This window comes from Anopheles arabiensis, chromosome 3 (assembly GCF_016920715.1).
Source record: "Anopheles arabiensis isolate DONGOLA chromosome 3, AaraD3, whole genome shotgun sequence".
Classification (NCBI taxonomy): domain Eukaryota; kingdom Metazoa; phylum Arthropoda; class Insecta; order Diptera; family Culicidae; genus Anopheles; species Anopheles arabiensis.
Window position 1 is genome coordinate 63123748 of NC_053518.1, and position 16645 is coordinate 63140392.

The 16645-nt window shown below is 42.4% G+C and overlaps 1 protein-coding gene across 4 annotated transcripts in view; it reads right to left on the reverse strand.

Annotated features, from left to right (window-relative positions):
- LOC120904922 (intersectin-1) overlaps nucleotides 1–16645 on the reverse strand; it is a 49009-nt gene that overhangs the window by 29407 nt on the left and 2957 nt on the right. The window lies entirely within an intron of this gene.

Sequence of the window (16645 nt, forward strand, 5' to 3'; positions counted from 1 at the left end):
AGTCTATCTTAAACGAACGGAACGACACTGGAAGTACCGGTGGGAATTTGGAATTTAAACTGCCAGTGAAAGTGTTTCTATTTTAACAGCACAACACGCGGGATGGAAAATGGTTACTACTTTGGCGGGAAAAGCAATCGAGCTGGTGAGCGTAACATAAATCGGAAATCATGCGAGAAGCAAAACAAAAGATACGTAAAATAAAATCGAGGATCATGTCATCAGTGACAGAAACTGGGAAAAGGTGTATGGAAAAGTTTCGTAAGCTTCTGCGAGGGATTTTTTTTGTTTTGCCAAAGCAGCAGTGACAATAAGAGAGAAATGTTTTCACAGAGACAAATTTTGGTTTCTAAAAACTGTTGTAAAATGTTTAAGCAAATCTCTCATATATCAATAAGATGAAATGTATTAATTAAAATGATTTATTGTATTGTGTTAATAGCTGCCCGGCGAAAGGATTTATACACTATTTTTCGAGTCGTTGACAATGGCAACCGTGTAAATTTAAAGCATGGGATAAATTTTACTATATCAGTCATATATTTGTTTGTGTGAAAAAACACCTTACAACCGTTGAAAAATGACGTTAACATTAGAAACTGACGCGGAAATCAGTGTAAATGTGTCCATTTTTGCCCATATTAGGTCTGACAATTATTTGTTAATTTACACGTAAACGGAGAGCTAACCGTCCTTTTTTTAACGTTCGTTTTTGGAACTCACTACATCAGCTATCCACAAAAAGGTATTTTATCATTTTTACTCAACGCTATCGTAAAACGATCATATTTTTTCCCTATTCATACAACATAAAAATGCTTTGTAAAAAAACATTTGCAATAACAAGCACTCACATATACAGTTTTTGTGACAACCTAAAATAGGCTTTCATAAAACGGGTGCACATTATTTGTGGTTCCATTTCAAACGCGGCCACGTTCGGGGCAAAGAAAAACGACCCACCCCATATTCGATCGGTTACGTTGCGCGCTGCATACCAACACAAAAAAAAGACGTTCCACCCGGCAGCCGTATGAAAGCCGTGAAATGTTGAACGGAAGAAAACGCGGTGCGTGCCACGATTTTCCACTACCGATCAATTCATTGCGGCTCAGCATTCCGCGGCTGCTAGTTACCGCTGGCTCAAACCCGCTACCGATTCAAACAATCGTATCATTTGCATACAAATTACTCTCTCCCTTGGTGCAAGCCACTTGTGTAGAGAGTGCATTTTCAATTGAATGGCATACCTTTCGTTCAACAGCCGTGCGGTGCGTTGTAACACTCTCGTTTACTAAATCTTTTTGTATCATTTCAAACAAAAATAAACTGAAAGTTACTAAAGCCTCTACAGGAAAATTGACGTCTATCTTTAAATGCTCGATTCATTAATAGCGCTCCATCGGTCAATATTCCCGCGCCATACATTTTTTCATTCTATTTTCTGTTTTCAAACCGATCTATACATCACACAAAACAGGGTTTTCAGTAAGGAAAAAACACACCCACAAATAAACTCATTCTCTTTTATCTCTCCAACAACTACGATCGATTTATGTGCTTTTGGGCCTTTGGCTAGACGCTAACCGTTTATGGGTGGCTGCTATTTCTGTACCACCCATCAACGATCGCTTTCGCCCGCGCCACTCGCATCATAGAAAGTTCTTTGAACTGGCCACCGCCGCAGATGAATCACAATAATGGCTGTGAAATCTGCGTCATAAGAATCCCGAGCATGCGGAACGGAATCATTCCTTCACTCGAGCGCTTTCGGCTCGTTTAACCGTATGGCCCACCGACAGATAAAGCAGGAAGTCCAAATTGATTGCAGCAGTCGAAAAGGGAGCCAGGGCAGGGGGATGCAGATCATTCGGATTCGAATACAGACAGACAGCAACAAAAAAACGCTCAACAACGAGGAAACAACGAATTGCTGCTAATTGAAAGCCTCTCTCGAAGGTTTATCATACCCGCTGGGAATCGGAAAAACTGCCCCCTTCAACCCACTTTGCGATATGAGATATGCACAATGCAGCATACCCTTCATCGGAGAATGAGGCGTTGGGGAAGTTGGACTGGGGAGTTGATGATATAATTGCGCACACAGCGAGAAAAAGCTGCTTAAATCACACAAAATTGAAGATAGTTGTAATTTGAAGTATTTTACTCGCTCCACCCCCCAACTACAGCCCCAAACAAAGGTGCCTTTTAAATGCGTTTATGAGCATAATACTGGGCCATCTTAAGTGGGCATCCAACCACTCGGGCAGGCAAGCATTGTGAGGTCGTAGAAAATAGTAATAATAATTGCCCGGTCTCACCATGTCTCAAGCGGTTCAAATCTAAGTGAAGAGTGAAATTGTTTATTTGACACCACGGGATCCTTTTGTTTTGTTTTTCCTGCACCTGGTTGAAGTGTCATCTTCAAGCCCTTCAAGCTGGCGATGAAAGGGACACTAGCGACAGAAAATGCACCCCTAGCTGCGGTTTACATAACGATGGTAATTAGATCTCGGTGAAGGCGCTTCACTAGCTGCGGCTCAACGAAACGATACGATCGAATTAGTATACAGCCCTTCCACCGATGGAGGGCCGCTAAATACTAACGAACGTTTGAAACCGAAACGACCGGCCACCAGCAAATAATGTGTTATGTGAGCATTATTCCTCAACACCATTACTGCTTCACCCGTCGGCTACCAAATCAACCAAGCAACTACTACTTCATCATCAAAGAAAGGTGCAATGGAAAGTGTTTTTTTGATCGGACGTTCGCACTCACCAGCATAATGAAGGTTCGTCGTTCGTTTTAATCGACGTCCCATGCATTAAAGTGGTACTGAAATCGTTACTTGATCGTACCCAGAGGGGCCAGAGCAGTAGGAAGGGGAGTTGATGCACACTTTGAGCGCTCTATTTGCTCAGTATTAAATGTTTAGCGTAGCGTAGTGCCTGATCGCATGAACACAGACGAAACTAAATCAACCGCAAACAATCCCCGGCGCAAGCACACCGTAAGCGAGAAGAAAAAGTGATGATCTCGCGTTAAAAAAGACATTGAATCTCTTTTCACCTTCACCTAATGAAGCTAGTCTGCGCCAGGCTCACGGACCGAGAGGCGCTTGCCATGGTTTTGGTTTCGCTTATTCGTATTCTAAGATTGCGGGTTTGATTTATTGCCACACGGCTTTGGCCGCTTCCTTGGGCGACCTGCTTACACCAAAGCGCACCCTCTTGCTGACCTTCATGTAAAATTCATTTGCCGAAATTGTTGAACCGCACAGCACCGGACAGGACTGTGGCCGGTCAAGCATGGACGAGTTGAGCCGGGGCGGCAAAAACGTACCGTTCTTTGTTACCATGGTGTGATTAGCTTAAGGGTTGAAAGCAAAATAAAAAGTACATTGTTTTGTTGTGGCACAAGAACGACTGGCATGGGTTTGTTAACGGTATGCACTGAATACATATACAAGAAGACACAATTTTGCACTCCTTAAGGTAAAAGATTTTAGCAACATAGCCTTGGCGTTCTTTCTGGCTGTGTGAAATATCATGCAGAAACATGTATAATAGTTTCGCATTTAATAAGTCGTAAGGCTTTATATCAATGGGGATTACAACAGCAAACAACTTCATGCACAAGATACTTTACTAATTCAGCATGCACGATTCATTAAACGGATGTTTCAGATTCAAATACTACTAAAACAAAGTATTATTTATTGGCATAACACACTAAGAAGGTATTTGTTTATCAAGCTGTAAGTTAGTAGCTAAAACTTATCATGGTATGAATAAAAGAAGGCTCTGCAATTGCAATTTTCTCTTATATCGCTTTACGATTAGAAAACAAATAACAAGAACAACAATAACAAGTTATAACTGAAAATGATTACAAGATATGTCAGGCAATATTTACTGTTATGAAAAGTTTCAAATCATTTATGAAAAGAAAAAGCAGCTTTTATGTTATACTTGAGGTTGAGCAGCAGACAATTTTCAAGACATACCAAAACAAACAAATGCCAAATTATTTGGTTTTCTAGTATGAGCGCTACACTGTTTAAATTTATTCAAATGTGTCAATGTGCTAGAATGCGATAACATTATTATTTAACAAACAATTATTAAGTAAACCAAACCATAAAGACAACTCTGAGCCCACAGCAACGTGCGATCATTGTAAATATGTTTGTATCGTTTACCCCAAACTCCAACATCTTAAAAAGTAGACACATATTCCCTTTTTAAAGCTACAATTACAAATACCATCACGGTTAAAAAGCAAAAGATACCAAAATCCGCCTGTCGCGTACTAGCATACAGTATAATACATCTACTGTCTTTAAATATTCCATCCGTGTGCATTTGGCTCGGGCCGCATTGAAAGCAATAATCTAAACCACTTTCTCTCTAGCACCATAACTATCCTTTGTGTGTAAAAAATGGAATGATAAGAAGCACACTGAATCACTTAAGATGTCACCAACTCCTGTCAACCATCTCCAGGAAGTGTACGGGGGTAGAGTTTTCTTCCGTCATTATGTCTTTTGCACTTAGATTAGATACTGCCACGCGCGTATAGAGCGGACGAACATTCATCATCGTAGTAACCCACCCTTGGTGATCCCGTACCGTGTCACACAATTCGTGTGCGTATGATAAAACGGCGCATACAACCGCACAGACAATACAGCTATTCAACGAAAACCTTTTGGAGGTCTAATGTGGGCATATAAAATCACGTACCAACGCCATGGTCCCTTTGAACAACACACAGAAGTTGCCTACTGCTGCCATACAAAAAAGCACGTGGAACTAGACAACACATGAAAGCATATTTCCCTGAGTTATGTGCTTTGGCCGCAGTGCATTTGGCCCTTCGAACCGGAGAGCAATCAACGATGGATTGCTTTTATGCACGCACAAAGTTCATCACGCCCGGTGATACGCTTACTGCTTCTTTGTGTCACTATACCAAGCTTTTAGTGCAAATGCAGCTGACAAAAAACACCTTTGGCTTTGTCCAACGCACTCTTTCGATGCCGCGGAGGTTCGTTGTCTGTTAACTGTTGCTGTCTTTCTATGGTTTCGCTGTAGCCAATGCTGCCTTCGCCTGGAAAGGATGCTGCTTTGCTTTATAAGGCGTGAGCTGTTCGAAGCACGATTTCATTAACTAATGCGTTTTCTTCATGTGAGTTTTCTCAATATCAAGTGAATCAACATCGCTGGTTATGGCGGTGGTTTCCGTCATCGGAAAGCGGAAATATCACACGAGCAAAGCTACTACCGCTAACCACACCGTCGTAGAGTACGCCGGATTTCCTTTCTGTTAAGGTCAAGCCGACATTTATAATTCAGACATTCAGGTGAAGATGCATCGTTGCAGCGATAAAAAAATTAACATTTTCTTTATGGAGTCGAATAAAAAACACCGCGAGTTTACGGAATGTTCTTGTTTTAAGAGTGACAAGACATGCCCAACATAAATTTTGTTTACTTTATTTCTTTGTTATTTACTTTATTTACACCATTTAAGATGATTTAGACCATCTCGTTTGGCTCATTACAACTTAAGCACAATTAATCTCTGGATGTTTAAAAAAAGGCACCGATACGAGTCATTTTCACACAAACAAGCTAATCAGCACCGAGCAGCTTCAGGAGAAGATACAAGAGCAGGAATCCAGTTTACGCAAAGAAGAAAGCTGTTTACGCTAAGCGAAGCTGGAAACTCATCCGGTTAGTTTCACCCGCCAGCAATCTCCATCCAGATCCAAATCCAGCACCAAGTGGCCTCATCTCAAGTGTCCCACTTTTACAGACAAGCAAAGAAAAATATTAGTTCCATCTCACGGGCTCCGGCGACCGTATGACTGCAACCTGTTCTAGCAAACCGCTCATGCTACTGGTCAACATACAAAATCCACATGTTCACTCTAACACACACACCCAACTCTTTCTCTCCCACTGGGGAGCATCTGCGACTCTAGTGGCGCCCATGATCACTTCCGCTTCTCGTCGTTAGTAAAAACCGTACCAAAGGGACAGTGTTTTGTTTTGTTTTTGTGCCACAAAATACTCTGACGAAAGGGGCGCGTTGCTTGCTTACTTTGTCTCATTAAAACGAATCGAACAGAGGTGATGCAATGGGAGGAAGTACGAAATTTGACACGTAAAGCCATACAAGCCTCACATCAGCCCATCAATCAATGGAAAATGCCTAGTCAGCTCAAAAAATGGATGCAAAATCGACTACGACACTGCAGCGCAGCTGAATACCCAGCATCAATCGCCGAGTTGATGAAGGGTGGTCGCGCACAGTACGTGACAAATGCTCTACGGGTGTCTTTGCTTTAGCTCACAGTTTTATCATTTGAATAGAGCAGCGGTCGGCAAACTGTTCAGGTAAAGGGACAACATTGAGAAATGGCAAAGAGTTGCGGGTCATTTTTTTTTTCACGCTTAAATTTTAACATATTATAAAATTGTAGAAACAAAATAAAATGGAACACTATTTATCCAGACTCATCGAAAACCGATGCTCCACCCCGATGCTTGAATAACACGGATAATCGGTCTTAGCATTTTTTTTATCATAAATTGAAGTTTGTAAAAAAAGTATTATTTTTTAACAAAATACAGTCAGTTTTAATGAACTTCTAATTTGTTCAATGTAAACAAATTTGCCATGAAATTTATATGTGCTATGCTCCGAACTCGAACGACTCAATAACAAGCCCGTCATGGGTTCAAGCCCCAAATAGACCGTGCTCCCATACGTAGGACTGGCTATCCTGCAATGGTAACAATAAGTCACTGAAAGTCAAGCTCACTTCACTAGTGGGTTGACCGATATCGGTTGTTGTGCCAAAGAAGAAAGAAATAATGCTCCGATTACGTTATTTTTCTGTAATTATATAATTAGAGGTTTGAAATTGGTAATTCAACTTATGAAAGCTTTTTGTAAAGATTAGTTAAGGATCAGTCAAAACAACAAAGAAAGATTAGCGGGGATCACTTATTGATGAACCTCTCCTCCCAACAGCAAAAATTATAACTGATATTTTACGAACGGTACAAAAGCCTTGATGGCTGAAAAATCATTGAGACAAACGTATGTTTAGAAACTATCAACATGCTTTTCGAACAAATAATTCCATGTTAAACAAATTGATTGCTGATTCCTAATACAAAATGGCTTTGACAATCGCAGTACATGTAACAAGCAATGCAATTGTCGTACTCATATAAAACAATCAGTTTTTTTATTATATTCATCTCAATATCAAGTAAAAGCAATGTTATTGTTACAGACGAGAAATTTAACCTCAAGTATGACCATATTGATTAGGCCGTCAACCCATATTTTAGTAATCATAGTTTGAAGAGGTTGACGATATCAAATCTTGCTCTTACTAAAAGATATTCACTAATTTGTATATTAATATGTTCTTCTCATTTTTCAAAATCTAGCGATTGCTTTCGCGGGCCGGTTTGAATGTCGCGGTAGGCCGCATTTGGCCCGCAGACTGGACTTTGTCGACCGCTGGAATAGAGGAGTAAAATTGAAAAAAATACTTAAACGTTTAGGAAGATTAAATCACGAAAGTGTTATGTTTATAACAGTACAGTAAAGCAGTTATAAGGGAACAGTTTTTAATGAAGTTTACCTTATACTCTGTCTTTACAAATTGTCTGTCTCTGTGTATAATCGAATTTATTGTCTCAAGTGTAATCGAAACATTACTACTCGTGTAAACGACCCCCACAATCCGATTTTTATCATTATAAACCTAAAATGGGGTCGTTATACACGCTAAAATGCGGTACTACTCTACTGGCCGGCCAGCATGGCCAACGTATTCGATGGTTGTTGTGTTTGGTTGATATTGAACACGCACGACATACTAAAGTGCGTCAAAAATAAGGAATCGCTTCAAATGCTGCAATATATAAGCAATAAAAAACACAAACCTAAAGTTTTGGTACGGACTTTAGTTTTTACTTGCGTTATGTATTGTGGTTTATTTTATAGCTAGTGATTTTCAGAACATCTTAAAATGATATTATTTGACACTTCAATTTCAGGTTCTGGCCTTAGCCTTTAATATTTCCATTTATACCCTTTCTTATCTGATTCAACAATCTCTTGGCTTTTAAAATCGATTGATATCGCTATAAAATTGTTTAGCTACCGTTTGAAATACTGTTTTAACAAAATGAAAAAATCTACATACATCGTTCGTGTTGAGAGATGCGCTTAACAGAGACATATATCAATATGCAGCGCCCGCTCTATAGCGATTCCTGCAGCAATTCACAGGAAATTACTCATTAAAAATGACAATTGAAAGTAATTTTGAAAGATTGAAAGTCCAAACCAATAAATTCTAATCCATAAAATACAACATGTTGCGATAATGCCACCTAAAAACTGCCACACCGAGCACTGCACTGTACTAAATCTAGTTCCAGTTGGCGCACCGTGCTAACGAGATAAATAGCTAAAGCAGTTCATTCGATCGGTGCCGGGACAAACAAAAATAAAATCCACCCTAGCGGCTAGGCCCCCACCACTTGGCGAAGGTCAGCCAGCGTCCGGTGTGTGTGCCCCACACAGCGTCAGACACACCACCAGCACCGAGCGCTTAGTGGGAGATCCCGCGCTACCTTGCCGCGAGGCAGCCGGCCTACGGGCGCGACTTATTTTTTGCATTACATGACTTTGTTTGCACACAATTGTGCTGGAACCCGCGGCCGAGCCGTAGGGGGCTGTATTTATATTTGTGTAGTATTTTGCACTACCCCACCCGAACGCGCGAGCACTGACGTAATGCCATTTTTCTTCACCCGTTGACAAGTGTCTGAAAGGTGAGCATTCATCCGCGCTGTGGAATAATTGCACCGCGAATGAACGAGGGCACTCAATCCTCAAAGCACGGCAAAAACTATGCCGCTAAAGTTGTAAAGAGTGTGACTTTTTAAAGTGCTTGAGGTAAGAGAGGGTTTACTGCACATTTTTTATGACACAAAGCACTGATGATGACACGCGGGGCTTAACACTCTTGTTTTCGATGCCCTGTGTTCGGAACCATGTACCGGTTATTTGAGATACAACCACAACCGAAGCTCCTGAAATCTGTGCAAACACATAATCCTTCTCCTTTGCGGAGCTCCCCCTGACACACATTTCTAACATGCTCCTGCATCTATGCAAATCAACCGGACAGGATACAGACAGCAACATACAGCGACTCCTCTGTTCTTCGCACTTTCCCTCGGGAAAGGGTAACGGAAATTTCTACTCATCACCTATTCCACTGAATAAACAAGTAGCCCCCTGTGCGCTCGAAAGTTGTCTGCGCTGCGAGTGTGCATTTGCTCGTCTTAATCACGGGGCTCGGGTGGTAGGGTTGTTAAAGTCATGTGTTCCCATCCCATTCCCTTCCCCCGACGCACCTACCTTGTTGATAGCAAGCGTCACGTCGTTTGCTAAACTACTCGCGCAAAAAATAAAACACCACCCAGGACGGCCGAACTGATTGTGGCTGCTAAAAGATGGCTTTATCCGCTTGCCCGAAAGTGAAACGGCCCGGCCGTGGCTCATTAGGGAAGCCCTGTGAAACGACTAATTTTCATTCCATACCCTAACGAAACGGCCACCGAAACGGCACGCACGCACAGTGCAACAATCAGTGTTTGGTGCGTCGGAAAACTGTAACTTTTCCTTATGCAACGCGGCCGCGCTCACGCTTTTGCCGGTGCGCGTTGTGATACTGCTCGGCGGATGGTAATTGCGTCTTATAAAAAAAAAACGGCGGCACAAATCGAATTCTCCACACTGAACGTAATATCGTACGGATTGGTTAATCACTTTTCTAACGTCATCCTGCGTCGGAGCACTTGAGACGAAAATATACCATCGGTTTCAAACGCGTCTCGCACGTCCGTGATGGTGGTTATTGACAGCGTCTTCTTGAGCATTCTCAAGAAGGTTCACAATTGAGCCTGCTTGCTCGACGTCGCCCTCTCGAAGGTGGGTACAGCGTGATACAAAACGAAATCAGAAACAAATATGCGAAACAACATCCAGCTAGGAAGAAACCCGTTCTTCCATATCAACTTGTTCGCCCAAGGTTAAGGCGTCGTTTTCCTTTCCCAAGTCCAGAGTAGAGAATGTTGAAAGCAATAAAAGGTCATCCACTAAGGTGCTCACAAAACCTCCTTCGATAAGAGAAGCTGGCATCGTGTGGGATGGTTTTGAACTTGAGTGGACAATGTTAGGCGATGTTGTAATTTGGCCCAAAGCACAAACGGTAAGCCCACGGCAAGACGACGCATCGGAAACTTGCTGTATCCATCTTCGGACAGCGATTACCATTTCAACGTGGGCAACACTCTTTTATCTCGCCGTTGTCTACTGCCCATCGAACGATCGATATTCACATTTGGAGAAAGAGTTAGACGAATAATATAATACTGTTTCCACAATAGACACATCACAAACTGTACCAAGCACGAAAATGTTTGCGGTTACAAACACAATAACACACCTTCGGGCCAGATCAGACTATCGATCAGAGTGCCGAGGGAAATGGTGATGGTACATTTTAACGTTCCGCTAGCATGATCACATTGCATGGCGAGAGGATGCACAAACCATATTTGCATGTGAATGAGGAGAGAATCTGTGAGGGATAGGTCCCAGCTATTCATTTTCTGGTGACGTTTTATTCACCATCGCTGTGGTTTGTGTGCACTGCGCGCTGGATTAGCTGCTGGTAGTGGTATGGACAAACAAATGCCACAAGCGATGCATTTTACATGCACAGCTTGAGACAAGCCCAGTGCAAGCGTGAATATCATTTCCGCCGGTGACGAGAGATTGCTTCCTGGAAAGCACTTGAGCGCGCCGGATCAGAAACCGCAGGAAAATGATCAAACCGCAGATTGATCTACGGATGAATTGGTGCAGAAATTTGTGGTTGATCTCAACCGTCAGGTTATTCAGATTGTTTGCTATCTTTGATTGCAAAGTGGAACTGTTCTATGAACATAGAAGTAGATTGCGATTATATGCACTACGACTAATTTAAATTTAATGACATTGTGTACGATAATACGAAATGTTTTCGGAACTACTAAGTCATGTTTAAAAGTTGAAGGGTTGCGTTTTGTATCGTAATCTGGATATTTTAAGATGTAAATACTTCAGAATTTTGAAAATCGCACTATTCTCCAATGATGGCTAGAACAAACTAAACGGATTCTATTTTACTTGATATTTCATAATTCTTCGTACAAATTGAAATTAAAACGCCAGTCCCGTGGTACAGTTGTAATATCGTACGCCCATCATAGGATCAATCCCGTATGGATCCTGCTACGAATAAAATAAATAAGTCATAGCCATATCTATTCATGTCTTTTCTTCTATTTGGTGTAACGTCCTACATGGACAGGCTTTTGAGACTCATTCAGAATCACGAAACCGAATATATAGAACCTTGATACGGAGAAACCCATTAGTGTCTTATGAGAGGCATAGGAAAAAATCATTTCAATTTCTACTCGAGGTTGTTAAACTTCAACCAATTAACAAATGTACTATAAATTAAGTAAATTTCAACTTTTTACTTGAACTCGTTACAATGGAGCTATGGTCGAATAACCCCATTTCAACCGCATCACGATTCCGTAACCTCAGGATCATTACAATATTTTAAGCACAGAGATTGATCGTAAACTTGACCATCGTAAACAGAGAATGATTTTTAGTAGATGAATTACATTTTACACTTTTGCAGAAATTTGCTGTCTTAAATGAAATTTGCATACACATTAGTGGTTCAAATATTTTGATATCACTACAGGACAAGGATTTTCACATCATTAGCCTAACGACCTTGTGATGAGTTCCCCAACAAATAAAAACCATCCAAAGCAGTACCTATTTAGAAAAGAAAACTCACATACTCATTTAATTGCAACCGTAACTGTTGCACTAATCACACGAGAGGGACCCATCACCAGCATGGCTTATTTTGCGGGCCCGTCCTCTTTGGCACATCACAATAATAGTCAATCTCCCGATATCCTACGGTGCAGTAGCATCAGCCGGCGAAGAAAAGCAAACGCAATCCAGCCTTCAGTCCAAACAGTGAAAGTTGTGTAGCCGCGTACCACCGGTCTACCCCCAAGGAGGCCAGATCAGTCCGCACCCGCAAATGAAAAGGAATTCCAACACCACGTTTAACCGCCGGGGCCCCCATTAGTCCTTCACTCAAGGCTAAATCTCAAGTTCAAATTCGAACGGCGAGATTAGCGAACCGTTCCGTGTATCGAGGCCAGCTCGGGGCAATAAAGGACGAGCGCCAGCGTGATAAATGGACGATCGGGGCTTTTAAATGTAACTATCAGCAGCACTGTTTCCGTGACATCCTGCAGACATCAAAACAAGACCCCCCAGGGACAGGGGAGGGGGGGGGGTCCTGGACATAGCGTACAGTGGTGCTCAAAACTATAGTTCCCGGAGAGTTTTGAATGTGTTGTTAATGTTTTCACTCGCGCGTTGGTACGCCCGGCTGCTTTATTTATTTGATCAGCCGAACAGGCTCATGTCCGCCCTGCCTACCTGTTCTCCACCCGGTTCACAAGATCTTTGCAAGATGGATGGATTTTTAATCGTCCGATAGTCACTTTCTATTATCGCCCTTCAAAACGCCCCGGGAGCGAGAAAGAGAATGCGTCGTACTTATTATGAGGTCAGTTCCGGATTGGCACGCTGTCTGTCTAAGCCATCATGCCAGGGGCCTGGTCTTGTTGTCTACGCCGTACGGGATGTGTTTACCTCGGGCGTTTGCGAAGTATATCTTATCGCAATAAAAAACGAAGGCTTTCCCCTTTCGATGTTTCCACCCTCTGGCACTGATTGCCGAGTCGCACCGTTTGTGGTTCATTTTTGACATCATTTCGGTGACAAGGCAGCACGGTAAATAGACCGGTACAGTCACCAGACACCGTTTTGCTCGATCTATTTCCGGACAACACGCAATATCTATCTCTCTCCTTCCAGATTTTCCACTGACAGATGTTTTATTGTTCTTCCAGATTGACTTTTACTGTAACAGCTGCAGCGAACCATAAGTCTCTAGCTCCGGGACATAAACACAATACGAACTAGGTTAATCGATGGAAGATTACACCGGGGCTGTTGACTTTGGGCAACTTGCTCCGTGTTTGCGGTGCACCATTCACTCACTGACATTTCGCTGCCGGTCGCTAGCCGTGACCTTTCATTTATCGTGCCCACGAGCTGGTGCGCGAGCTTCTTTAATTAATTTATCTTCCCCTCCCTGTGCGACTCGATGCATCCTACGCACATCACCAAGATATCTCCATACCGATCGACCGCTTAGAGATGGACTTCTTAAAACAACACTTCTTTACGGTGCCTTCGGGCTATACTGGCACCGGTAAAAGGGGCCCACCAACATAACAGAGAACCGGTAACGCATCGTCGACTGTCCGAAAAACTGTATCCCATGTTTCGTCGTCACGGTTCCCCAAATCGAGCCAGCGCCGCAGTACGAAATGCAGCAAACGTGCGATCATTCCGAGCACGCGGTCGTGCAGGCGGTGTTCGCGTCGATCGTTTTCTTTTCGGCTGGATGCGTGCCCTTCCACGTTCCCCCGGTACAGGGTAAGCGCTTTCAAAATCAGAGCATATTGCGGCCATTGGCCCCTTTTTCGTGGGATGATGGCACACGTTCAGGTGCTTTATTCTTATACCGCCAACACACACACATACAATGGGCTATGGGTCACCTTCCTAAGGCTGATGGGGATCAGGAGATGTTTGGATCGTGACTTAACTGAGCACGTAAACAACAACATTCGCCCGACCGGTGCTTAATTAGGCAAACGAAAAGGAAGCCGCTGGCTGACCCACAAAACAATGAGCGACCTCAAACGATGATGGATGAATCTGAAATTTTCAGCTGCCGTTTGGCGGCGGACTGCATTAGTCGCGGTGGGGATGCATTTGCGTGGAACTAACGTAATAGCCACAGGACAGCACTGGGAGATGGTAAACGTTGATAGTTACATTTGAAAGGCAGTTTAGGGAAGGTTTTTTTTTCTCTTTGAAAAAAATCGTTCCAAATACATCTCATGAATTGGTGCCATGACTAGGATATGCTCATTAAGCTCTCGGATACGCAACAATAAAATAAATCCAATAAATGCACGTAACCGTTTGGCAACAATTTCAATCTATAATATTGCACCAAATTCTATAAAAACTATAGTCAAAAACATCAAACACACTTGCCATTTTTTTCTATCGCCCTCTCACAGGCTCATCGAGATCACAAATGGAGGCCCGTTATGGAAGAAAACACACAATTCTTGCTAATTACTCATAAAAAACAGTTCCTCTTTTTCTCTTCATCGCTTGTATCCCTTCCCGTACCCTTCGCATTAGGTCTTCATAATTAGCCCACTATTCCAGTGACCATACCATTCCCGACAGCAATAAACAGATAGTCGAGCTCATCGCGTTGTGAGATTTGGATTTAGAGCGACATCAACATCACACAGAAACCGCTACGCCCATTCCCATGCCGGACGTCCGAATGCCGTCGAAAGCTGAATACCTCCTTTGTTCAGTGGAAAAAGTGGAGAAAACAGAAAACAAGCAACACACCCTGCAAATGAGTAAACGATCGAAATCATTTCGATAAACTCTATTGTAAAGACTCTGTTTGAATAGCAAAGAGACGCATTTTGGATAGGTAATAGAGACAACTCTCTGCAGGCAGAAAACGGAAGGTGTTTTCCCCTGTCCAGTCTGGTCCGTCTGTCTGTCCATCTGTCTGTCTGCTGCACTCATCCGTCCGGTTGATCACATTTTCCTTCTCAAACAAACATCAGCACACGGTTCCTTCGCACTTGAGCTGGCCAAAGCGGATGAAATTTACTTATAATTGTTTTGCTGGTAATTTCCACCCGGGCATGGGAAATGTCCATTTTCCATACATCGAGCCTCCGGTTCCGACGAACGAAAAGTAGAACGGAATCATCGGCCTAACCCGACCGATTCGGTCACCTTCTTTTTCCTTCAACACCCAGATCCCCAGACACGCAAATCTGGGCCGCTGGGTGATCACTGAGCGAAAGCGAAAAAATGGAAATCAAATTACATCCTCAAGCGCCTCTCAGTCGTACCGCGCGCACAGGCAGTGCGCCAACGACCTGATCGACGATCACTTCATCCGCGGTACCATTACCGAGTGGATCGATTACCGTTCGGATGTGGATTTTTGGCAGTAGGGCTTCCCCCCATCGTGAAGGAGCTAATTTTCTGCCTTCCTACCCCATCTACACGCCATTCGGTGTCGGTAGATTCAAATGAGCAACAGCAACAGCAGTGGCGGCAATATCTGCATGCAACTCTCACTTTCCCATTAGTTTTCCCTACCGTGACGAGCAGCTGGTAAGTCCTTCCATTTTTTGCTTCGCAAACACCTTCACGTGGTGTCGAACTTTGCTATTAAATCCATCAAGATTGGCTATGCTGGAATGATCCGTTTCGACGATAAATTGCCGATTTGTGGGTACGATTGATTGAAACCCATTCCGAGTTGGGCTTCAGCTACGGGAAGGTGCGATTTTCCGGCATTTGTGATCGGATTGTTGCTGATTAGCGCACCGCGAACAGCACAACTATCGGTACACGTCTGGCCAATTGCCATCATTCGAGTTGTTTGTTCCGGTGTGCGGATTCGGACATGGTGGGATGCGTATTATTTTCTGCACGTACTACTACAAAAGTGTAGTTCCACAACACATGCTCAATTTACAAGCGGTTTCGTTTGCAGCTGTGTGCATGATCTTTTTGCGTAATGTTAACGAAATTTATTTTTGCTAACGTATATTCAAGCCTTCTTTCGTAAGCCACGGTCGGTTTCGTGTGTGCAGATCGACTTTGATTTGCAAAAAAAAAAAAAGATCACGTAAATTATCCGCCGGCTCTCGGCCGCTCATAAGATATCGATCATGTGTTGAATAATCCATTTGTAATGGAATTAATTTTCGGGTATTACAAAACAGTTACTTATGGTGTGGAAGCTCACTTCCTTTGCTGCGCTCGCTAATTGCTGCACTCACATAACCCGACACGAGGTTAAGATAGTAATTATCACACCAATGCACAATTAAATGAAAGAAAAAAGGAAAATTATATATGTATAGGCCACGACATCAGCGACATACTGTCAAATTTGTCACATATGGAGTTTTGTCACTTTTTTCAGCTGTTGTCACATTTTCGTAGTCTGAAAAAGTGACAAATTTAGGTTGACAAATCCTGACGTTTTATCAATGTTTTGCAAAACCATGAACGATGATATTTATTTATACATTGTTTTAATTATTCTTTATTTACTAATTCTTTTCAAAAGGTATTGTCATGCTCACATCATTCAAAAATTGTCAACTGTGAGCTCTTTTTGTTTTGCTATTATGGCCAGATAACTTATGATAAAATAAAAATTTTGCTAGAGGGTTTTTCATAATGTAACAATCCGTCAAAGAATTTAGCAACTTAATAGGCGCTAAAGAAAAAGTTAAAAAATAAATG